The sequence below is a fragment of the Heterodontus francisci genome, chromosome 18, assembly GCF_036365525.1.
Source record: "Heterodontus francisci isolate sHetFra1 chromosome 18, sHetFra1.hap1, whole genome shotgun sequence".
In the NCBI taxonomy this organism is placed as follows: domain Eukaryota; kingdom Metazoa; phylum Chordata; class Chondrichthyes; order Heterodontiformes; family Heterodontidae; genus Heterodontus; species Heterodontus francisci.
Genome location: NC_090388.1, coordinates 55,894,441 through 55,921,072, shown reverse-complemented (window position 1 = coordinate 55,921,072; position 26,632 = coordinate 55,894,441). Strand labels below are relative to the sequence as shown.

Genomic DNA, 26,632 nt, shown 5'->3' with positions numbered 1-26,632 from the left:
TACCGTGAATAGTTGAGGCCCCAACACAGATTCCTATGGGATGTTACTTGTTACATCCAGCCAATTAGAGTGCCTGATCATTATTCCTGCTCTCTGTTTCCTGTCGCTCAGCCAATCACCTAACCAGGTCAATAATTTCCCTCAATTCCACAAGCTTCAACTTTAGCTAACAGTGTCTTATGAGGGACTCATCAAATGCCTTCTGGAAGTTCATATTAATAACAGCCACAGACATTCCCCGATCCACTACTGTAGTCACCTCTTCATAAAATTCAATTAAGTTTGTCAGGCATGACCGACCCTTTACAAATTCATGCTGGCTGTCTCTGATCAGCTGAACATTTTGAATATATTCAATTATTCTAATCTTAAGTATAAACTCTACAAATTTCTTGACACCAGATGTTAGGCAAATTGGTCCATAATTCATTTGTTTCTCTCACCTTTCTTAAATAGTGGAGTGACGTGCAATTTTTCGATCTAAAGGAACAGTTCCTGAATCAGGAGAACTTGCACCTTGGATTTACTTTTCTTTTTTGTATCTGTTCCCTCTTGATTTCCTCTTCTTTCAGTCATCCAAATGGTTTGAGATGTCTCTCGAGATACTCCATAGGATTACCGATTTTTCTCACCATTCTGTTTATTGCACACTCCATTAGTTGCACCATTCCTTTAAATTTCACTTATGCACACTTTTCCACTCCCACCATTAGTCTGTTGTTTATTCCTGTCCAAATGTGCACCTGAAGTTATGCTAATGAGTTGACAGTGGAAAATTGGATGTGAGCACCACACTTCTGTTTAAAACCCACCAATTCCCATTTGAATCTAAACTGTACCAAGATAGTAAAATCCAGATTTATATGCTTTCAAAAAGTTGTGACTAAAAACAAGATTTTGTAACTGTGATGGAACAATAATAGGAATATGCATTCAAAAATTTATTTATTCACAGCAGTGTTGTTATTCAGTCTACAAAATACCATTGAATGCAGTCAGTTCTGAAAGGATGGACATCAGCAAAGTCATGCTACACCTTGTCAAATGGTACAAGTTAACTTGTCATAAATTATGACCGAATACTTAAGGCATTCCATTATTGAGTCTAACATACTCAAAAGCATGCCTTACTTGGTGATAAATGCCTTGAGTGATTCCTTTAAGCACTTGGTTTTGCATTATGTCCACAATAATTTTAGTATCCATTTATCATCAGTTAATGCATGTGTCCTACATCATGATTATTTAATTTTCATTTGTCCATTGCAGTAGCATTTCTCTGGTCTGCCTTGTTAAACGATCTTTGCTGTTGGCTGTTGTTGACAGCGTATCCTCTGAAGTCTCTTTTAATGTGACCTTTCTGCAGGTGGTCTGCTGCCTGCCTGAACTCGTACTATTTGTGCTTCATAAGGTTCTTTGTAAGATTAGAATACTTTGGCCTTTTTTCTTCTCTTTTCTAATGAGGCTCAGTGGCTCTTGATTTTTGATGTAGCTTGTCAGAAATCATTAGAATCAGGCTCACCTAACCTGTGCAAGATTAGAGCTCATTAAACCATGCCAGTGCTAAGTAGCTCTGTCACATGCTTTTTATCTATACATTTAATTCTTTCAGTTTAACACTCACATTGAATTTGTGCGCCCTGTTGAAAGCTATCTCCCAACCAGATTTAAAGTAAATGAGTTGATAAAGAAGTAAAAGTTGCGATTCATTGTCAAAGCCAAAACTCCTGTAAAACACTGCCATACTGCAAGACTCCAAGCTATCAAATAATTATTTTTGGAGGCTTGGTCTCATATTAATATAATTACTTTGTAAACTGGTTGACTACAGTCATTGAGTAGTTACGTTGCTTTAAAAATTTGATGAGCTGTATAATTATGAACTGCAAATAGTATTGTGTCACAAAGATCATGTGGCAACAATTCACTACAGTTATTGCCAAGATGCCAACCTTACAGTTTGAAATCTCGCACTTAAGTGGAAAGGTCATGTTTCTCTGCTTTAAATAATTGGCAATAATGGTTGCCTTGATATGTGCAAAACTCCAATGTTGCTGTGAAATTTTCCTAAAGCTGCTTTTGGCCTTCCATGGCAGACTGGTACAAAAGGTGAAGTCACACGGGATCAGAGGTGAGCTGGCAAGATGGATACTTAGGGGCTGCGCAGCGGTTAGCGCTGCAGCCTCACAGATCCAGCGACCCGGGTTCGATTCTGGGTACTGCCTGTGTGGAGTTTGCAAGTTCTCCCTGTCGCCAGGTGCTCCGGTTTCGTCCCACAGCCAAAGACTTGCAGGTTGATAGGTAAATTTGCCATTGTAAATTGCCCCTAGTATAGGTAGGTGGTAGGGGAATATAGGGAAGGTGGGGATGTGGTAGGAATATGGGATTTATGTAGGATTAGTATAAATGGGTGGTTGATGGTCGGCACAGACTCGGTGGGTATCTCTAAATAAATAAATAAAAATACCTGCAAATATTTTTTTAAAAGACTGAGTACTGTTTCACTAAGTTGTTTTGATTGTATTGCCATTGTGTCCTATTAAAAATGTTATCGGTGATGTGTTTTAATAGTATCTGATTCTTCACATCAATGTACTTAATTGTTTTAACCAAAACTATCCTGATTACTCAAGACCTCCACTGAGTCAAAGTGTTTATCGAAAGATGAGGTGGGGAGTTCTCCAATCTACCTGCAGTGGTTTTGACCTCAGGTGAGCATGTTTTTTTGAGGCAACCAACCTCAAATTATCCTGGTCAGGCCATTTCTTTATTTTCTAACTTGTTCAGCAAGGTTAACCTGATAGGCTAGGCTATGGCCCCATCTGCCCTCTCGGGTGGACGTAAAAGATTCCATCTTCTGGCCAATATTTATTCCTCATCATAGAAAAAAAAAGATGTTTGAGGGGGCTTGCTGTGTGCGCATTAGCTGCTGCATTTCCTACATTACAACAGTGACTGTATTTCAAAACTACTTCATTGGCTGTAATGTGCTTTGGGACATCCTGAGATCATGGAAGGTGCTATATAAATGCAAGTCTTTATTTACTTTTTATGAGCTACAAATGTTGCTAACTCATGATGAATGTTACTTTCAACATTAAACACCCTTAGTTATTTTTTAAAAAATGTGAAGATGTTATTTTGAAACAAATTGGACAAAAACTAACAGTGGCAGTATGCCAAGGTTCAAAAAATTGTAAGCTACGCCTTACTGTGAGGTAACAAAATATTACCTTTTCAAAAATCTTCATGAGGCATTTGTATTTGGCCCTCTGGGCTTGGGAGTAACTGTTGGAATGTTTATTGAGAAAACATAAGAACATATTTCAAAGATTGTTTTTCTGCCTTCTATTAGTGAACTGCATGCAACTTTTACATTTTTTTTTGCTTTGCAAGAGGAGCATTTGGGCAATCAATCACTTAGTATGACAAGATATTAACATTACAAGAGTGAATTTCCATTGTGGTTAGTGGATTACAAACACATGTTTTCCATCAGTTAAGAAATGATTTTTGTAAAATTATGCAGCTAACACACAAGCCAGTGGTGCCTACCTTTTGCATTTCAGTCCCACCTTTGACTGTGGATAGGCGGCTTCTTGGTTTCCATACAATAGGTCAACAAAAAGGAAAGTTGATTTCATAAATTATACATAAATTTAGTATTCCATGTAATAGGTAAATTAAAGGCAAAGTTAATGTAATACATTAGATAAAATTATGTATTTCTTGAAATGGAACAATCAAAAGGAAAGTTGATTTAACAGATTAAATGAAATCCCTGTAAGATCGCCCACAATTTGAGGGAACAATAAATTTCCCAATATTTAAAAAATGTTATAAATGACTTGAATTTATATTTTGGATTCAGCTGTTATGAGATGACAGTGGTTTTTTAAAGTTTTAAAGCTTTGTGTTGTAGGTAATTGTAACAATAATGTCCTGGGGATTTGCTGTGTTGGCTAATAAGCAGATAACGCTTCTTTTAAAAAATAAGTAAATCAAGTTTTAAATAATAATGCAGCTAAAGACAAACCGACCAGACACCGCCACATATCATGTCACTATTCTCCCTACTGACAATGCAGGTTTTGTTCAGTTGTTATAAATGTAGCACTATTTCTCTATCTGAGCTTTCTGAAGTATTTAATTATCAACGAAGTTGAATTCCAGCAGATTTTCATTCTGCATTTGCTTTGATGCCTTTTAGACCTGACAGCTCTATTTGGGTTATTGGCTGATTTTTGTTACCCTTTGATGCAGTTTCAGATTAGTGAAAGTATCTTTAATTTATCATTAAAATTGACTTTTTAAAAAATAGTAAAATAAGTTTTTTTTGTTTTTCTCTTCCCAAGTTTCAACTTACTTTTTAAAACTATGAGCAGTGATTTGCAGAGACAGAGCTATTATTGGATGTTGTCATATTACTTGTGACTATTTGTACCAAAGCTGTGGTAGTAATAACAATACCACTTGTATTTATATAGAACTTTTTAAGTTAGTAAAATGTCCCAAGGTGCATCATAGGAGCGATTATCAATCAAAATTTGACACCGAGCCATATAAGGATATATTAAGACAGGAAGAGATTGATCTTAAGGAGTGTTTTAAAGGAAGGAGAGAGAGAGAGAGATAGAGAAGCAGAGTAGTTCAGGGAGGGAATTCTGGAGTTTAGGGCCTTGGCAGCTGAGGGCATGGCTATCAATGGTGGAACAACAAAACTTGGGGATGTGTAGAGGACAGAATTGGTGGAGTGCTGAGATCTCGGAGGGTTGTGGGGCTGGAGGAGGTTACAGAGATAGGGAGGGGCAAGGCCATGGAAGGATTTGAAAGCAAGGATGAGAATTTTAAAACCGAGGCTTTGACAGACTGGGAGCCAATGTAGGTCAGCAACCGCAAGGATGGTGAGTGAATTGGACAGTGCAAGTTAGGATACAGGCAGTAGAGTTCTGGATGACCTCATGTTTATTGAAGGTGCAAGGTGGGTAACAGTTGGTATCGAGACGTCTGCCTGCAAGGATGGGGTTTCATGGCATCCTAATGGTTGGGATAGGATCATAGTGATCCCCTCCCAGTCAGAATGGAAAGGTGTCATGACAGTCCCTTTGCAATGAAGGTGGCAGTGGCAGTTCAAGCTGTTGTTATAAAGTTGAGTTTGCCGTAGATACATTTTTCGGTTCAGTGGCATCAGTTGTTCCCTTAATCAGTCTGAGCATCTTATATTGTTGGGAGTTGACTTAAACTAATCTGTATGTTTCTTATTGAAAAGTGTAATTCAGGAATGCAATAATGGCATGTTCTTGTGTTCTGAACTGGGAATGTGTGTGTTTCACACATGTCCCTTTTCAATCTCTCCAGAAGTGTACTGAGCTAATCTAGACGAGACAAGCCTTGATTTTGAATTATTAATCTACTTTATTTCATAGTGCAGTGGGCATACAGAACAATGGTTCATATCAGATGTATTTATTTCCATTAGTACAACTTATGTTGACGTAATAACATAAAAATAATGAATATGCCATGCTATCTCACTTCAGTAGTTTGTCTTGCTTGATTTAAACAGGCTAACCTGCATTCACATGTTTTTTTTTCTGTGGCCTTTCTTCAGCAGTTTTACTGCTGCAAAAGCGAGACTTTGTTTTTTGTGTCTGTAACTCTGCTTCATTCCTGACTGTTCGCAATCAGGAGATACAAACAAACCTTCCACGTGTGAGCTATTTTTTGGTTAGAGAAAAGTTACTAAATTACCTATTATTTGCAGCTGAGATGGAAACATCAAATCTAGCTCATTAATATCTTAAGTACCTACCATCTCAACTATCCTTTTTATATAGTGATACACTATGGCTGGAATTTAATGCCCCCCATGAGCCAACATGCAGCTTTTAGGGCCAGCAGAGGCGGGCTTGCCCCCCGGCTTTCCATCATTAAATTGCAGCCTATGCTTTAGAAACACACTTAAAGTAACTTATTAAAACCTCTTTCTTTTGAATAATGGTCAAAAGGTCCCAAAACAGTGACACTGGTGTATCCTATAATTTTATTAAGATCTTTCTCTCTTCCATATAAAGGCCAGCATTGTTCGGGAGCCAATAGTCTCAGGCCAATATTGGCAGAATACCATGTGCAAGAGGAAGGCTAGAATTATACTTCTAGCCTTGCATTTGCAGTAAGGTCAACCAGAAAGGAGCTCTACACATATATTCTCGGATGCACGCAGCGAACGCTGTTCCTTGGAGAGCTAATTATTGATGTTTTTGGTAACATTGAGAAAATGCCATACAAAGTGTAAAAAGTTCCCAGTGCTGTAATTAGCCTCAGGCAATTGACCAAATCAGTGGTCCATTTTACACCCTGTCCTATTTTATCTTCTAATGAAGTCAACAAAGACGAAAACTAAATGAGGTGTAAAGCGTGCTGTCTATCCGCACTACTGCCCAAGACTCATTCCCTTCCCCCCTCCTAGGAGAACCAGTGGATCACCATGGCACCTAAAATGTAACATCACACTGGGTTACAGTTAGGTTGCAGTCACGGTAAGCTCCAAAAACCTTCCTGACAATGATCTTAGACTGCTTGGCATTAGTTCTCTTAGATGTCAGTTGAGAATGTAACACTGAGTTACACTTCCACTTTCATATCATCTGCACCCAAAGTGCTCCCCAATCAACATAAAAATGCAGGTAAAGATCCTATTATGCTGAAGGTTGGGCTTTTAAACTTTAGTTTCTGATGAAAATATTTATTTAAAAAGTATGGAGTGCAGCTCTCGTTACTTACATGCAGATAACTTAAACAGCTGTGAAAAATGATGGTGATTTAAGAACTGAATAGAATATTTAGTAAAGCAACTATTGTTGTGCTGTCAGAGTACAGGAAATTCAGAGACGTAAATTCACCAATCCCACACGTCATCAAGAGGAGAATCTAACCATCTCCCCTTGAAATTCAATGGCATTACCATCATTAAATCCCCCACCATTAATGTCCTGGGGGTTACCATTGACCAGAAATTCAATTGGACCAGCCATATAAATACTGTGGCTACAAGAGCAGGTCAGAGAATGGGAATTCTGCAGTGAGTAACCCACCTCCTGACTCGCCAAAGCCTATCCACCATCTATAAGGCACAAGTCAGGAATGTAACAGTGATGGTGAATGTCTTCTTTTACCTTGGCATGCCAGAGGAAAACTCTCTTTTCAATTTGCATTTCAATCGAGGCAGTAGGAAATTGACTCCATACTCTTCCCCCAATGAATTCACCAACAGTCTAGATGGGACATAAGAAATCTTTAATCAGTAATAAAGGAGCCTTGAGTCCAATTAGTATGCACTCAGGCACATTTTCCCCAATTTGACACAAAGGCATTTACAAAACTGGGATGCAGAAAAAAAACCAGGCTGCCATGATATTTTAAATGTGTTTACTTAATGGTTCACTGGAAATTAATATTTATTTAGAGATACAGCACTGAAACAGGCCCTTCGGCCCACCGAGTCTGTGCTGACCAACAACCACCCATTTATGCTAATCCTGCATTAATCCCATATTCCTTACCGCATCCCCACCATTCTCCTACCACCTACCTACATTAGGGGCAATTTACAAAGGCCAATTTACCTATCAACCTGCAAGTCTTTGGCTGTGGGAGGAAACCGGAGCACCCGGCGGAAACCCACGCGGTCACAGGGGAGAACTTGCAAACTCCGCACACGCAGTACCCAGAACTGAACCCAGGTCACTGGAGCTGTGAGGTTGCGGTGCTAACCACTGCGCCACTGTGCCGCCCAGTTTTATGAGACTTTATTCTGACCCAGGCTACTTTTTCTTCAAAATGTTTATTTTCTGTTTTTCAAGAAAACAAACTATGCGAAATTTGAGAGAGTCAATTGCATTTCATTCAGAGCTATCTTTATCTGTCACACATGAACCAGGGTAAGTTCACTGCAGCTCTCATTTTCCAGCCCACACTCAATTCAAGTGTGGCTCAAATCATCAGGTGCTCAGCATCTTGCACTGCATGAGTACTTCAGCGAGGGGAAGGGGAGCATATGGTGGGTGAAGACAGATGAGAGCTTCATTCGTTATGATATTAAAGTGAAGTACTATTATCTACTAATCACCACATCAGCAATTTCCCCTGAGTTTTGCCAGGAATGGTCAATACCTGGCACTTGTGTTACCTGCCCCTTATCAGCCCAAACATGAATGTTGTCCAGGTCTTGCTGCATGCGGGCAAGTTTCATTAACTGAGGAGTGTGAATTGTAGTGACTTGACTAGGACATCGGGGATAACTCCCACACTGTTCTTTGAAAGTGCCATGGGATTTTTTTTTTTACACCCACCTGAGGGGGCAGACAGGGCCTAGGTTTAACGCCTCATCTGAAAGATGGCACCTCCCACAATGCAGCACTCCCTCAGTCCTAGAGTGGATCTTGAACTCTCAACCTTCTGACTCAGGGGCAAGAGTGCTACCAACATAGCCACGGCTGACAAGGCAGTTGTGGCTCTGCCTGTAGTTAGGAGTTCATGTGTAGCATTGTATATAAGAAGTTCCTTTCGAATGTAGTTTCAGTTGCCAGGCATCCCTCGTTACCTGCTCTTAAATGACAATAGAATTCCCATAGGAATGTCTAATTGCAGCAACTAAAAATATCTCAGGATAGTGATATTTCACCTGGGGAGTGCAGCCAGAGCCAGATCCATGGCACCAGGGGTGGCTCAGCTGCACAAGGGGGTACAGGGAAGACTGGAAGAGTGATAGGTGATTCAATAGTCAGGGGAACAGACAGGCATTTCTGTGGCCGCAGATGTGAATCCAGGATGGTGTGTTGCCTCCCTGGTGCTAGGGTTAAGGGTGGAGGGGTGAAATCAAAAAGGAAATTAGGAAAGCAAAGAGTGGGCATGAAAGAATATTGGCAAGCAAAATCAAGGTGAAACCAAAGATGTTTTATCAATACATTAAGGGTAAAAAAGGATAACTAAGGAGAGAGTAGGGCCCAAAAAAGACCAAAAAGGTAACCCATGTGTAGGGGTGGAAGATGTTGCTGTTGTTCTTAAATGAATACTTTGTGTCTGTCTTCACAAAAAGAGGGGGACAATGCAGATATTGTAGTTAAGGAAGAGGGGTGTGAAGTATTGGATGTGATCAACATAGGGAGAGAGGACGTATTAATGGGATTAGCATCCTTGAAAGTTGATAAATCATCAGGGCCGGATGAAATGTACCCCAGGCTATTAAAAGAAGCAAGAGAGGAAATAGCGGAAGGTCTGACCTTCATTTTCCAGTCCCCACCAGATACAGGTGTGGTGCAGGAGGATTAGAGAACTACTAACGTTGTACCTCAGTTTAAAAAGGGAGCGAGGGATAGACTGAATAATTACAGGCCAGTCAGTCTAACCTCAGTAGTGGACAAATTATTGGAATCGATTCTGAGAGACAGGATAAACTGTCACTTAGAAAGGCAAGATTAATCAAGGATAGTCAGCACGGATTTGTTAAGGGAATATCTTGTCTAACCAACTTAATCCAAGTTTTTGAAGAAGTAACAAGGAAGATAGAGGAGGGCAGTTGATGTGATCTACATAGATTTTAGCAAGGCTTTTGACAAGATCACACATGGCAGACTGGTTAAAAAAATAAAATCCCATAGGATCCAGGGAAATGCAGCAAGGTGGATACAAAATTGGCTCAGTGACAGGAAACAAAAGGGTAATTGTTGATGGGTCTTTTCGTGACTGAAGGGCTGTTTCCAGTGGCATTCTGCAGAGCTCAGTACTGGGTCCCCTTTTTGTGGTATATATTAACGATTTGGATGTAAATGTAGGGGACATGATCAAGAAGTTTGCAGATGACACAAAGATTAGCCATGTAGTAGATAGCGAGGAGGATAGCTGTCGGCTGCAGGAAGATATTGATGGTCTGGTCAGATGGGCAGAAAAGTGGCAAATGGAATTCAACCTGGAGAAGTGTGAGGTGATGCATTTGGTGAGGTCAAACAAGGCAAAGGAATACACGATTAATTGGAAAATACTGAGAAGTGCAGAGGAAAATGAGGGACCTTGGAATGAATGTCCACAGATCCCTGAAGGTAGCAGGACAGGTTGATAAGGTGGTTGAGAAGGCATATGGAATCCCTTCCGTTATTAGCTGAGGTATAGAATATAAGAGCAGGGATGTTATGCTGGAACTGTATAAATCATTGGTTAGGCCACAACTTGAGTACTGTGTGCAGTTCTGGTCACCTCATTACAGAAAGGATGTAATTGCACTAGAGAGGGTTCAGAGGAGATTCACAAGGATATTTCCAGGACTGGAAAAATGCAGCTAACAGGAAAGATTGGAGAGACTGGGGTTGTTCTCCTTGGAACAGAGAAGGCTGAGGGAAGATCTGATTGAAATGTACAAAATTTTGAGGGGCCTGGATAGTGTGGAGGTGAAGGGCCCATTCACCTTAGCAGAGAGGTCAGTGACTAGGGGACATAGAGTTAAAGTGATTGGTAGAAAAATTAGAGGGGAGATAGGAAAAACATTTTCACCCAGAGGGGGGTGGGGGTCTGGAACTCACTGCCTGAAAGGGTAGTTGAGGCAGAAACCCTCAACTCATTCAAAAGGAGTCTGGATATGCATCTCAAGTGCCTTAATCTGCAGGGCTATGGACCAAATGCTGGAAGGTCGGATTAGAATGGGTGGATCGTTTTTTGGCCGGCACAGTCATGATGGGCCATGCAGCCTCTTTGTGCCATAGCCTTGTTACGATTCTATGAATTCACTCCTTAACGTCAGAGTGAAGGCCTTTGCTAGGGTCATACTCAAAAGACTCCATTTACTTGCAGAGCAAGTGTACCTGGAAGGACAGTGCGGTTTCCGTGCCAGCAAATCTACTGTGCTCATGATCTTCTCCATACACCAGCTACAAGAGAGGTGTAGGGAACAGAGTATAGCCCTTTGCCTTACTTTCATAGATGTCACTCAGTGTCGGCAGAGCTTTACAAGATTTTGGGAAAAACTGGCTGTCGACTGAAGCTCCTCAGTCTCATCCGCTCCTTCCATGGCAACATACACTGCACTGTACAGTTTGATGGCTCCACTTCTGACAGTTTTGAAATAAAGAATGGAGTGAAACAGGGTTGTGTCCTTGCCTCCACTCTGTTTGGCATCTTGTTCTCCATGCTCCTGATCTTCCCCGTTCCTGCAGATTTGCAAGGGGTCTACTTGCACACTAGGTCAGACGGCAAACTCTACAGTCTATCAAGGCTGAAAGCAAAGAAAAAAAAAAAAAACACATTGCATGCTGATCAGCACTCTGATGAAACTGCGCTAGTTGCTCATACGAAAACTCAGCTACATTACTCATGGACTATCTCGCCAATGCCTGTAACTTGTTCTCCTTGACTATAAGCATCAAGAAAACTGTAGTCACAGAAACTCAGCTACAAAGACTCATGGACTTTCTCTCCCATGTCCATTAAGGGGCGGCACAGCAGCGCAGTGGTTAGCACCGCGGCCTCACAGCTCCAGGGACCCGGGTTCGATTCTGGGTACTGCCTGTTGCAAGTTCTCCTTGTGTCTGCGTGGGTTTTCGCCGGGTGCTCCAGTTTCCTCCCACATCCAAAGACTTGCAGGTGATAGGTAAATTGGCCGTTGTAAATTGCCCCTAGTGTAGGTAGGTGGTAGGGAATATGGGATTACTGTAGGGTTAGTATAAATGGGTGGTTGTTGGTCGGCACAGACTCGGTGGGCCGAAGGGCCTGTTTCAGTGCTGTATCTCTAAATAAAAAATAAATAAGAAAACAGTGGTCATGGGACCAGGTGTTGCATCTCTGCCCTTGTTCACACTAAGTAACACCCCAATGGAAGTGGTTAGCAGATTCTGCTACCTTGGTTCCATGGTAACTGACAATCTGACCTTGATGCAGAGCTCGATACACGCATAGGGAAAGCAGCTACCAACTTTGGCCAACTCACGAAACATGCATGGGATAACACCAAGCTGACCCCAGGACCAATCTAATGGTTTATAAGGCCTGTGTTCTCAGCACCTTGCTGTATGACTGTGAAACATGGGCAACATATAGCTACCAGGAAAAGAAGCTCAATAATTTCCATCTTCACTGTCTGCAGCACATTATGGGTATATCCTAGTGGACAAAATCACAAATATGGCAGTCCTCTCAAAGGCAGAACTCCCAAGTGTGTTGGCACTAATCAAACTGAGGTGGCTTCAGTGAATCGGACATGTCTGCAGGATGGAAGACAGTCACATACTCAAGAAGGCAGGAACTTCACAACATTTAAGAATTATTTAGATGAGCACTTGAAACGCCACAGCTATGGGCCAAGTGCTGGAAAATGGGATTAGAATAGATAGGCTTGATGGCTGGCGCGGACACAGTGCACCGAAGGGCCTATTTCTGTGCTGATTCTATGATTCTTTGACCTTCTGTAAGATGAGGTAGCCAGGGCCAGACGACCAGTGGGCACCCAAAGTTTTGCTGCCAGGATGCTTGCAAGCGTGACATGAAGACCCTAAATTTAAAAGGGGTTTAAAGGGAATCAAAGGCATAAATTTTTCACAAAGAATAGTGGGTATTTGGAATGAGCTGCCAGATGAGGTGGTGGAGGCAGGAACAGCAGCAACATTTAAGATGCATCTGGGCAGGTACTTGAATGAGCAAGGCACAGAGGGATATGGAATTAATGCAGGCAGGTGGGATTAGTATAGATAGGCATTATGGTTGGCATGGACACGGTGGGCCGAAGGGCCTGTTTCGATGCTGTACGACTCTATTACTCAATACATGGCATAAAAGCTACAAAAATAACTTGGCTAAGAAGAGTAAGAAAAATAATTTGTGCCATAACTCTACCCTGAAATTGCAATTTGAATATTTGGAAATTAACAATGACCAGTTTCCTTTTAAATGCTAACTTCCCAACAGGCCCAACCATCACAGAGACTTATTTTCACAGCGAAGAGTAATGCACAGGGCATTCTTGGCAAAACCTAGGGAAAATTGCTGATGTGGTGATTAGTATATAATAGTACTTCACTTTAATATCATAATGAAGCTCTCATCTGTCCCCACCCACCGTATGTTCCCTTCCGCTCCCGAAGTACTCAGACAGCACGAGTATGAATCTCAAAAAGTTAGTATACAACTGCTGCAAGTGATTAAGAAGGCAAATGGAATGTTGTTGTTTATTGCAAGGGAAATGGAATATAAAAGTAGGGAAGTTTTGCTATGATGTTCAGGACGTTGGTGAGACGATATCTGGAGTACTATGTACCGTTTTGGTTTCCTTACTTAAGGAGAGATATAACTGCATTAGAAGCAGTTCAGAGAAGGTTCTCTTGACGGATTCCTGGGATGAAGGAGTTATCTTATGCGGAAAGGTTGGGCCTGTATCCATTGGAATTTAGACGAATGAGAGGTGATCTTATTAAAAGACAAGATCCGGAGGGGTCGTGACAGGATGGATGCTAAAAGGATGTTTCCCCTTTTGGGAGAGACTAAAACTCGGGGATACAGTTTAAAAATAAGGGGTCTCCCACTTAAGATGGATATGAGTAGAATTTTTTTCTCTGAGGGTTGTTAGTCTGTGGAATTCTGTTCCCCAGAGAGCAGTGGAGGCAGGATCTTTGAATACTTTTGAGGCTGAGTTTGATAGATTCTTGATTGACAAGGGAGTCAAAGGTTATAGCGGGTAGACAGAAAAGTAGAATCGAGGCCACAATCAGATTAGCCATGATCTTATCAAATGGCAGAACAGGCTCGAGGGGCTGAATGTCCTACTGCTGGTCCTAATTCGTATGTTTGTACAAGATGGTGGACACCTGATAATTGAGTCTCCCACACAATTTCTACCTCTTCCACTTCTATGCCATTGTGACTAATGCTGATTATCAAAGAATATATGCTAGTGTATCTGTCAATCAGCAATATCTTGTCCATGCTCTTGAGCTTACTAGGAACTTTTAAGGCTCAGATGTATAAATACAGAGGTCAAATAGGCAGTCCTCTTCCACTGGCCTTCTATCACTCTTTCCCATGAGATTGTTTATTGTTTGACAAATCCATCATGGTCACAAGACAAGGCATTCCTCCCCTGTTAAACTATTGGGAATTATCTATTATCTATAAATTGCACCATTGTGACATAGAATGACCCACATAAGGCTACCAGCTGAAAGACATTTTTTTTATTGTAAATGGAGTTGCTGTCATTCCAGCTACAATGACGTTTAATTCATTCCTCACCCATTGTGGTGCTTGGATATGGTAACTGACATGCAAAAACTTTGTTTTTTTATCATTGTAAAATGGGCTTGATTTTGTTTTCAAGAGACAACCTACCCAAACCCGAACTATGGAGATAAAATATGTAATTGTGGTCCTGTTTGAAGTACTTAAGTTTAGAAATTGGATTTAACATTGATCCTGAACTTTAAACTACAACTAATGCTCTGATCATTGCTTACTGCTCCAGTGGCCTGAGACTAACGAATCAGATAGGTGTTGAATTACTGGGGCTTTACCTCTTTATCCCTGATTATTTATACATATGTCAACTTTTGAGGCTGGAGAATTGATACTAAAATGCACAACTTAAGCTCATTAAATTGGAATGCTGATTTTCCATTCTCATTCTCCCAGTGAGAAGCTGGATTCACAGGGAATAAAGGAGTGAGAGAATCGAGGTTACATTTGTTGTAGTCCTATCTTCAACCTTGTGAATAGCATCATTGAAATACCTTTCATATTATTTAATTTGTCTTCCATTCTTTTAAAATTATAAATTTTTGCAACACTTTTACTGCTGGTCATGTTTTGCTAAACTTAGCATCAACTGCTTTGATATCAAATAATTAAATTTCTGAGGCAGTTCAAGGCCATGTATTTTTTTGTTGCTTTTACAGTGATCCTTCGCCAATCCTAGCTTTCCTTGTAGCCCTTCCCAAAATCTAATTGACCATAATAAAAATAAATCGACCTGTTGTCGCTTTGACCAAATAATTTCTTGAAGGCTCAAATTGTTATTTTTTTCTCTTTCAGGAAGATTTATGTTTCACAAACAGAACTATTATTCTCAGTTTGGTTTGAAATATTTGTACGTTTTGAAAGGCTGGCTTATTTAGATTTATGCAGTAACTTGACCATGCTGTGTCAGTGGTGAATTATTGTTTACGGGCTGATCTGAAGAAATCGTTGACTTAAATTGAAAAGAAAAAAAAAAAATCCTAGTTGTGCCACAAACCTGTTCCAGCAGTTTGGAAGTTTTCTTACTGTTCCACATGCCTGTGCTTTGGCCAACTAAAACAAAGGAAAAAGAACAAAATTTAGAGTGCAGAAATGTAATTGGGCATCCTAGTGACGGCCAAAACATGAATTGCTTTTGGATCTTTCTCCCTTGATTGTTGGTGAACAGATTTGGCAGGGTCATGTTGAGTAAGCCTTAGTGAAATGATTAACAAAATAAACTCAAAGAAACTGGACTAATTTAATTATTAAACCAGCAGCTGAACAATTCTGCTGGTGGTCTCGGATAATAAATTTTCTGTGTGTTATTATTTCCCTCCCCCTATTTATAAGAAACTTTTTGCTGCAAGTTCTTTACTATATTTAGGTGTGTGTTCAAGGCTCCTAGACTCTTGGGGCTCGGCCATAAACAAGTTTGTAATATTATCTATATTCGAGTGTATTATACGTAGGGTAATACATAGCTTAGCATGTGCTACAAAGCAAGTGCATGAGCTGGTTGAGTTAATTTCATAAACTGCAAGAGTGTTTTTTTCAGTTTCACTGGACCCCTCCCTATGTGTTTTTTTTTTGAAGTACACACTAGTCTGTTATTTTCTGTAGTGTATAAGGGCAGAGGTCCCGAGAAGGGTATTGTATTCAATTTTGAACAAAACCTTTCCCCGTTTGAATAATATGCATGGACAGCAGATTTTTATGGTTAAATCATTGTGCTTTGAAGGGATTTTATTTCCCTGCCAGCTATAAGGGATGAGTATATATTAAAGCCCAGTAATGTTCTTCATGATATCATCTGCATCCCACGGGTATGTTTAAAAATTTGGGGGCCTTGCATTTGCTTCAGACTGTCACCATTGCTGCATCAGTTTGTTCTGTCAAAGACGAGGCTCAAAATTTGCAGTGATAGAAAAACCTATAGTGTTATGCAGATCTGTTTTGAGGGAACAGGAAACAGATGGAGCTGATTTTTAATGGCCCCCGGGTAGCGGGAACAGAGGCAGAGGGAACCGCATTGAGATGGCTCCCTATCACTGTCCTGCCACCAGCGAAGTTTCCCACCAGCAAGCAGGAGGCAAATCGGCTGCTCACTCCAAGGAGGCAGGCAGCCTATTTGCATTATTAAAGGCCCTTATAAAGGATCATTTTACAGGACCACCAGCATTTTGCCGACAGCAGAGTGGCCCCATAGCACATGGGGAGGCCGCTAGCTTAGTGGAGACGGTCTCCCTGCGGCAGCCCGGGAGCCAGAGCCAGAGGTTCCATGGCCAAAAGAAGGGGCCACGAGCATGAAAGGCAGTCCCAGTGATACCCCGGGAGGTTTTCCTCCATCCCACAGGGCCTACCGCCCTTGGCCCTCAATTTGAATTTTTACTTACCTGTCCAAGGGCGCCTCCATTTTAAGACACCCTCAAAGTCTCCAACCTGCCTCAGCAGTGCCTACCTCTCCCAGTGGGGCTACTGTGGCTCTAGAGCTGTCAGCCCTCTGATTGGTCCAGCAGCATCTGGAACCCTCTCATCATCCTTAATTGGATGGCGAGTAAAATTGCCAAGCCAGCCCCGCTGACGGCAAGTGTGGGTTCGAGACTCACTTTTCTCCCTGACACAGGGTCCCGAAGCCAGGTAAAATTGTGCCCATGGTCTTGAGAGTTAAGTGTCTTTATATTGGAAATAGTAGTATTGGTGTATATGCATATAGTGTACAGAGCGTGATAGGAGATAGGTGTTTAGGGAAGTTTGTTTGTACTTTAATAAGGAGTTGAGGAATAGAAAAGTCCAGAGAATTAACTGAAATGTTTTGATCCCTGGGACTGGCCAGATGGATCAGAGTTGTCTTCCAGTCTAGCACAATATGTTCTTGTAAACTAAAACTTTAGGGCTCCACAGGCACTGAAGAGCCTCACTGGTACCAAGCATGGAGCAGTAAACATGCATAGACTAAATATGCAAATTTAAGTGCCCGATATTTTTAATCAAATAAAAACCCGTTCATTTCTGAGGCTGTGCTAATGGCCAGCACAAGCCATCCTTACAGGCTTTAAGCAAAACTGTTAAATCTTTATTAAAGCTTTTGTTATGCTCATGTGAGGTGTTGAAGGGCATCCCTCTTTTCCTTCTCCTTGTTTGACCACAACAGGTTTAATTCTTTCTTAAAGTGGATGCACTGGCCAATTCAGTAGGTGTTTGATTACTTGCTATGATCATAACAAGTACCCATCAGACAGGTTTTCTTGAATTAAGAAAAAGTTAACTTTGTTGTACCTAAACCAAACTAACAAAAATAATAAGCAACACGCCATCTTTCAATCTCACACACACACTAGACACAAATGGGTTAGAGTGGGGAAAGGTAGATTGGTTGAGTTAGAGTCCATTAAAAAAAAAGGTATGCAGTCTGTGGCTTTTGATGATTCGGCTGGCTTCTAGCTGAATTCAGTGATCCTGAGGCTTTTAGTTTGAAGAGGTAGATGATAAACAGGCAGATGTTCATTCACCAAAATGAGGAAGCCGATGACAGTCTCTGATCCACAACTGTATTATTGACAATTCATAGTTCAGTCCAAATATCAGTTCCCACTCTTCCCTTCTGGACTAACTCTCTGTTCAGAGGCAACTCCCCCACTGGCCAAAAACCCAGCCCTTAAATGCAAAACTATAATGAGCATCACCTGCTCTCTATTAACACTGAAATGAGTCCCATTTAATTAAAGGGACCAGCGTTTTCAATATTGTCAGGTTCCGTTTAAGAATACTTACAGACAAGTATATACAAAAAAAAATCAGATTCACAAACGTTACATGGCGAGATATCCTCCTTCTAGAACCGTCAACAACTTTTCAGTAGAGGCATTCCTCTTAGTGAAAACAGTCTGATAGTTGATGACTAGTATTTATCCATCCTAGTTTAGAGATTTCTTTCCTTTCCAACATTTACTTTAAACTGGCTATCCTCAGCCTTTTTTCATTTACGCTTTTTGGTGAATGTATATTGTCCCACAGGGATTTATTATCTATATAACATTCAATTGGTGTTGTCCTTTCAGTCTCTCTTTTATACAACATTTCTTCCAAGATCTTGGACAAATATAATGCCATATCAACAGCATCCATGAGTACAAGAGTTTCAGCAGCTAGCATACTGTTCACCACTCTTATTTTCCTGGCCTCCCATGCCAATGGGCAACTTTTCCCATTCTCTCCCACAAGGAATATCACAAACCCTTCTGCACTGGAAAATCCATCACCAAGGTTTGCATGCGAGCCATCACTAAAAACGATTAATTTCATATTTTTGTGAACACCCAAAGCAGGGAACTTCAGCATACACTTCTCTATTTTTAAAGTTTTGTTCGCCCTCAGGATGTCTTCAACCTTAGGATGTTTTATCACAAGGCTAGCACATCAAAACTTGCATCTGGTCTTGTCTGTGTGGCTAACCAATTTAGCTGTCTGACAAGGCTCCTCAACTGTTCCATTTCATCCTTGGAAGCAGCTGCATCTTTCTGTCCCGATCTGGAGCGACCAGTTGTGATGGGAGTGACATTTTCGAAGTAAGATTGTTGATGTAAAACATCTGACTCACCCAGTTTTATCTTCAAACCCACATATTTAAAAGCCCAGAAGCTTGACTGCCAATTTTAAATTCCTCCATAATTCGATGAACAACATTCTTTTCAAACTGATTAGTACTACCCCTCCAAAAAATTGTCCACATGCATCATAAAGATACCCGAAGGTTTTCCATTATAGTGCCAATAAAACATTGTAGAGTCCGCCTTCAGTTGTGAACACCCTAACTGCCCTCACCCAAAAATACCATACCCAGGAAGCGTCATTTAACCCATAAACACATTTATTCAACTTCCAGAGCTTCTCTGCTATGTCTGATGCTTTCTTCGGAGGCTGGAGAAACACTTCCCTCTGAAGCAGGTCACCCTAAAGGAAAGCCATTTTTGATATCTATGGACTTGCACCTCCAAGAATAGGTTGCTAAAATGGCCAAAAAGACTCAATCACATTTCCCACAGTGGAGAGTCTACCCTGATATCTTTATCCCCCAAGCACTCAAAACTTCTGGCCACCAACCGAGCCTTGGCCTTATAGGTCCTATCTGGTAGGACGTTTTCTGTACAGATCCATCTGTGAGATAGAGCAGGTTGGCCCCTATCCACAACCTCTAAATATACCCCAAATTCTTTCCAACTCTCTAACTCTCTCAGTTTTGCCTCTCATCGCCCTATCTTCTAACCTATTAGCAGCTACAAACACATCATGATCACGGGGACTTATGCTTCTGACCTTATCCCAAGAAGATTCTCCACTATCCAGCCAACACCTATGCCTCGTCAGGCTGCAGCCTCTCTCACTTTGAGCTCTCTCTGCCCTACCCCTGTCAAAATGTCTACTAGAGGTTATGTCCACTGTTGCCGATCTTTTCCTCCTCCCAGATACATCTCCTGAATCATTACCTGAACTCGAGCTATGTTTTTCTTGTTCTCCATTCTTGTACTCCTGTTTGACAATCCATGGCCTTCACTTCTTGTCCCTCTTCTTGGACTTTTAATCAATTTTTGTATTTGCCTGTAGACTTCCCTGCCCATCCAACTATCGTAACGCCTATCCAGTTATCGGACCCTGCTGGCCGGTACACCACCCGGGAACCTACTTTAGGCAACTGATCCCTGGATGAGATGGCTTCTTTCTGTTCTTCACGATCTGTAGGTGTATCGGTATCTATTTCTTGAGCTCTTATATCCTGCCCCTCTGGCTCAAAAAAAAACAAAAATTGCACAATGCATGGGTATGCGATGTACATGGTGCCACATGTTCATCACCTTCTCCCATGTTCTCTGTTTGAAAATTCATAATCCATCCCTATTACCCACGAACAATGTGCTTTTATTGTTTGATTCCCATGTTGTATTACTAGAATTTTCCTGTCATGTCCGATAACTTTTCCCAGACCTTTCCATTCCCTATTCTCTTCCCTCTTATAATAAACACGATTGCCAGAACTAAAGTCTTCCCCAGACTGTCTTGTGGGATGTTTTAATGTTCTCTGAATTTCTAATGCTTCAGCTTTGATAATTGCTGTCCTGCTGGCATGTAGCGCATTTAGGTGAGCAGAGAAAGTAGAGCCAATAGTCGTTCCCTCCAGGGCTGGAGGATGGAGGATTGTCACATAGTATGGAAGGCAATTTTGGATTACGGCTGTATACGAATTGGTATGGGCTATAACCCCCGCCATTTGTAAAAGATTTTTTGCATGTACTGCCTATGCCAGAGCTGTTGGTAGCTTGCAGTTCGGTTGATCAGCCAGTATCTTGTGTAACATTTCATCAACTATTGCATGATTTCTTTCACACAAGCTATTGCTGAATGGACTTTCTGCAGCAGTGTTTATGACTACAATATTTAAATTCTCACACATGTCCCTGAACTCGTCATTTTCAAATTCCCCTCCGTTATCGGTCAGATTTTGCTGGCGTTCCAAGACCAACCCACTTTTCCATAACTTTATCCGCTATTGTCCGTTCATCCTTGTTGCTTATTACCATAGATATGCTGAACCTAGTTGCCATAAAAATCGACAAAATGCAGCAGATAAATACTTTGATCTCTGTCCCACACTTTCAGGTCCATAGCCACCTCTTCATTAAATTCCTGAGCTAATGGGATACTTACAACTGGGCGCGGCAGTGTCTTCCGATATTTAATACTTATGTCACATTGAGATGTGATTTATTCAACTAGGGAGTCGTATTCTTTATCCACAACTCTGGCATCCTTTAGTAGTAGCTTTAATTTCTGCGATGAAGGATGGGCAAATTGTCTGTGCAACTTCCAGATAATTCTCCTTTGTTAGCCAGACTCTTGCCTCCAGAGGTCAATAATACTTCTTGAACTTCTCGGCGAGAAACACTCGGTTTCCTCAACGGAATACAATAATGTCCTGATCTAGTAAACTGTAAATTTACCGCTTTGTCAAAGACAAATGCTTTGTCATTCTCCATGTTCAATCTCATTTTTGCTTTTTTCAAATCGAAGATTTACTCAGCAACAGCAGTTTGTCATTCTGTATCACATCAGTGCTGATGAAATGACACATCCCTGCTATTTCACATGGGAGGACAACTCTTTAAAGACTTTAACGTAGTATCGTCTCCAAACCTAAAACAAGTAGCGCTTTCATATTCTCTAACTTTACTTGTCTACCTTGTCAAGGGATTTCAAGTAACAGCTTAGTCAATTGATTCCAAACACCGTTGAGGTACAGCCACTATCTAATATCGCAGAATTGAATGAATTGGCAACCAAAATGCTCATGACCCAACTCAAGTTTTCAGTCACCAATATGATATTGTCATGTCATCCATCATTATCATATTCATCATCAGAACCGTCCATCTCATGAGTTACTTCAAATACTCAATTCCTGGTTCGAGAACAATTCCTTGCATAGTGATACTTCGACTCACACTGAAAACACCCATCAACCACTCCCCACGCATCTCTAGGATTCATTCGCCTTCAGCTACCATCCCAATCTTGCCTTCTTTTTTGTTCTATAAATTTATCAAAAGTGCAACCCACCTCAAAAGGTCTTTCATCAACTCTCTGTACAACCGCCTGTGACTAGGCCCCCGTCAATTTTGAGAGTCAGTAATCATAGAGTCCTCCATTCTCTATCACCACAGAATTTCCAATTTGTGACATGAAGGTAGCTGGAAGTGACTGTTTCCTCAAAAATTTCTTTAGAGCAGCAGTCGTTAGCTGAAAAAGAGACTCTTTACCACGAAATTGAACCCATCAAAACCAAAAGTCTGTCCATGAGAGATTTGTACACAATCTAACAATTTGAAAGCAAGCATAGACTCAGGAACTTATAGATTGAATTTTTTTAGTCTGTTATACAACCTATCAAAGTCCATGGCATACTCTTCCATGGACTGATTGTCCATCTTCGTAAATTTATCAAAAGTCGACTATGCCTCATCGGCTTCCAACAAATAATCGCTTCTGTAAATCTTGTCCATAAATTGTATTAGAATTGACAACCTCCCTTCAGTATCAAAGTCAGTAATATCCATTTCCGAAAATACTTTATTGCTAATCTTACTTTTTTCTGGTAAAGACAAGGCCAAGGCCATACCTTGCTTCCTCTTGGTTAGGGAAGTGACCAGAGTCCACATTTTCACTTCATTCTTCCATTGTTCATATGGTTCCAAATGCGAAAAGACTGGTAGGTAATCATAGTTCAAGAGCCTGCAATATGAATCAGCCATTCCACCCAGAAAGCCATTGGGAGCCTTGCTTTGGTTAGAGAAAGAAACTATGTTTTTTCTTTATATTCCCACTTGAAGAGATCAAAGTTAATCCTGTGCTACCATGTTAAACAGGCAGATGTCCATTCACCAAAACGAGGAAGCCAATGATAGTCTCTGATCCACAACTGGTTTATTGTCAATTCATAGTTCAGTCCAAATATCAGTTCCCACTCTTCCCTTCTTGACTAATCCTACATCCAGAGGTAACTCCACCACTGTGCAAAAACCCTGCCCTTAAATGCAAAACTATAATGAGCATCACCTGCTCTCTAGTAACACTGAAAGGAGATCTGTTTAATTAAAGGGACCAGCATTTTCAATGTTGTCAGATGACTGGTTCGGTGGGTTTCTTGGAGATAGCGATGCGGATGATTTCCTCCAACGGGTTTTTTTATTGTAGCCGGAGTATGCAAAGATGGTCAGTCAACAAGCAGGATTTGTAAGCTTTCAAGCTGGGATGGAGAGAGAGAGAGTGGGACCCTCCACTTAAGGTCTGCTTATGTCAGAGTTCAGTTGCTTCTCCTTTGCTGCAGCGAAAACACCAGCCTAAAACCACCGATTGGGGGGGGGGCTTGTCACATGACAGCCATTCAGTGATTCAAACATAGCAGTTAGTAGTATTTCTTCCTCTTGCCGAGAGCACTGGTAGTTCCTTTAAACTTCCTAGGTCTAGGTTCTTGCTGGGGACTTAGCAGACATTTTGTCTCTCTCCTCACAAGCATTGCAATGTCGGACAGTGTCGCAAATTAGGTGATCACCTGAACCTGAAAGGATGACTTTGCTGGCAGCATGTCTTTTAAAAAAATGACTTTTAAGATAAATATAAATTCAGATCTCCAGTCAGTGGATTAAAGAAAATTATCATTCAACAAAACACATTGGCGTAACACTTTGCGAAAACTAAAACAATATTTGTCCCTTTAAATTTGACCTCCCAGCCAGATTTTGTGTCTGTGCTATTATGCTCGCTGTCAGTACAAAGCTAAAGCTATGTTTGGATTTTATGCTAATTAGTCAAACAATTTGACGTCACAAAAATTATGTGCAGTTGTTGAGCGTACTGTGGGTTATCTTGTCCCTGGCAACCAGCCACTCCCTGTATAGATTTTACTGGGGGCACAAAACAAAATCGGCATTGCAGATGTTGCTTGGTGATTGCACCAAGTATGTATTAAACATAGAAACATAGAAAATAGGAGCAGGAGTAGGCCATTCGGCCCTTCGGACCTGCTCCATCATTCAAACAAGATCATGGTTGATCGTCTAATTCAGTACCCTGTTCCCGCTTTCTCCCCATATCCCTTGAAATATATCTATCTCCTTCTTGAATATATTTAATAACTTGGCTTTCACTGCCTTCTGCGGTAGAGAATTCCACAGGTTTACGACCCTCTGAGTGAAGAAATTTCTCCTCATCTCGGTTCTAAATGGCATACCCCATATCCTGAGACTGTGACCCCTGGTTCTGGACTCCCCAGCCATCAGGAACATCCTCTCTGCATCTAGCCTGTCTAGTCTGTTAGAATTTTATAGGTTTCTATGAGATCCCCTCTCATTCTTCTAAACTCCAGTGACTATAGGCCGAGTCGACCCAATCTCTCCTCATACGTCAATCCTGCCATCCCAGGAATCAGCCTAGTAAATTTTCTTTGCACTCCCTCCATGGCAAGAACATCCTTCCTCAGATAAGGAGACCAAAACTGCACACAATACTCCAGATGTGGTCTCACCAAGGCACTGTATAACTGCAGTAAGACATCCTTGCTCCTGTACTCAAATCCTCTTGCAATGAAGGCCAACATACCATTCGCCTTCCTAACTGCTTGCTGCACCTGAATGCTTGTTTTCAGCAACTGGTGTACAAGGACACCCAGGTCTCGTTGCATCTCTCCCTTTCCCAATCTATCACCACTCTAATAATCTGCCTTTCTGTTTTTACAACCACAGTGGAACCAAAGTAACTGCTCTGATGCCACTGCAACAAATAAAGAGTGAGATAATGGGCTTGAGCTCAATTACTGTAACTGGTAAACTTATTTTCAATTGTTACTGCAGAATTTCAATTTATCTCTGAAATTGCAAAGATTCTGAAATGAAGAAAACAAATATATTTTAGTTTTACATCGAGTTATATTAGAAACCAGCAAAGGATGACCAAAAAAAAGAGAGGAAAAAATTGGAGTATGAGAGTGTTCTGACCAGGTGAGGAAGGGGTCTCAGGCTCCCCTTTTGCCCCTTCTCTGGTTTGACCACAACAGGGTTTATCTTTTAAACACAGTGATTTAACTTAACACCTCAGTGAGCACTTGCTGCTGCTTCTCAAATTATAATTGTAAATGAACCAATCAGACAGGTTTTCTTGAGTTTAAACAAGAAAAATGTAAGTTTATTAACCTAATCACGCTAAATCGGTTAAAATTACTAAAATACGCGACGCATCCATGCTCACATTCATACAAGAGGCACATACACACACAAATAGATACAGAGGGGAAAAACAAAGTTGGGAAGTTGGAGTAGAAGAAAGAACAAAACAGCACAGGAACAGGCCATTCGGCCCTCCAAGCCTGCGCCGATCTTGATGCCTGCCTAAACTAAAACCTTCTGCACTTCCGGGGACCATATCCCTGTATTCCCTTCCTATTCATGTATTTGTCAAGATGCCTCTTAAACGTCATTATCGTACCTGCTTGCAACACCTCCCCCAGCAGCAAGTTCCAGGCATTCACCACCCTCTGTGTAAAGAACATGTTTCGCACATCCCCTCTAAACTTTGCCTCTCTCACCTTAAACCTGTGTCCCCTCGTAACTGACTCTTCCACCCTGGGAAAAAGCTTCTGACTATCCACTCTGTCCATGTCGCTCATAACTTTGTAAACCTCTATCATGTCACCCCTCCACCTCCGTTGTTCCAGTGAAAACAATCCGAGTTTATCCAACCTCTCTTCATAGCTAATGCCCTCCAGACCAGGCAACATCCTGGTAAACCTCTTCTGTACCCTCTCCAAAGCCTCCACGTCCTTCTGGTAGTGTGGCGACCAGAATTGCTCGCAATATTCTAAGTGTGGCCTAACTAAAGTTGAAATTGAAGTCTTGAAGTCCTCGCTGGGCCACATGCACAATTTGGACTTGCTTCTGTGGTTCCAGAAGGCAGAATGTTTTATCCGTCCTCTTTTGCCGACTGTGAGGATCTGTAGATTTGAGGTTTAGCTGCAGCCCAGGCTCCCCTGGGACTTTGCTGGAGAGGGAGAGAAAGAGGTGCTTTCTCATGGAATTCAGTTACTGTCCTCTTTCTGAAGTACAGATCACAAACTCTCAGAGTTACACAGGTAGTCATGTCATGTGACCACCTCTTTGTTTGCAACAAAAGTTTCTGGAATGATCTTTAAAATGCAAGGTTGTTCACACATGCTAGGTGTTGGAGCGACATTTCAAGAGGCGATGGGAACGTCATTAATGCAGGTGAGTTAAATTATTTGAATATTCAAATCCGGGTCCCGTCGTTGAGCGGCGGGGTGGGGTGCCACCATGAGCTCTCGCCGCCGTTGGCAAGATCAGGACGGGCCCTGCCGACTTTGAGGTCAGTGGTGGGCCTCATCCGCAGCAATCTTCATGTCCACCCTGTCCCCCACCACAGATTCCGACATCGAGGCCCCTATAAAATCCAGCCCAAAGAGTCTGCAAAGGGATATTATTGCGACTGAGACTGGAGGAGTGCACTGTCTTTCTCTAATTCCACTTCTCCATGTATTTAAATGTTTTACCCAGTTACCGATGTGGCCAATTATATACTTTTGTCTATTTTAGTTTCAGAATAAAATCCACCAACCAGGTTGCTTTAATAAACAACAAAATTATTAATTTATTATAAAACAAGACTTATTCAATAAAGATGCAAAGCTTATTAACATACTGGATTCTCAGGGTTTCTCAAAGTGGTGGAAAAAGGATGAGCTTAGCAGGCTTACCCCCAACTGGCTCAAAACAATATCCAAAAACGAAATATCCAACTCTTGACCACCATAAATTTTGATATGTCA

The 26,632-nt window shown here is 41.3% G+C and overlaps 1 long non-coding RNA gene across 1 annotated transcript in view; it reads right to left on the bottom strand.

Moving 5' to 3' along the window:
• Positions 1 to 7,181: 7,181 nt before the first annotated feature.
• Positions 7,182 to 26,632, bottom strand: part of LOC137379871 (uncharacterized) — a 59,259-nt gene continuing 39,808 nt past the window's right edge. Inside the window, exons 2-3 of the long non-coding RNA XR_010976930.1 lie at positions 15,266 to 15,321; positions 7,182 to 7,274 (exon numbers count right to left, since the gene is read on the bottom strand). This is a non-coding gene — a long non-coding RNA (uncharacterized lncRNA). The remainder of the gene's footprint in view (positions 7,275 to 15,265; positions 15,322 to 26,632) is intronic.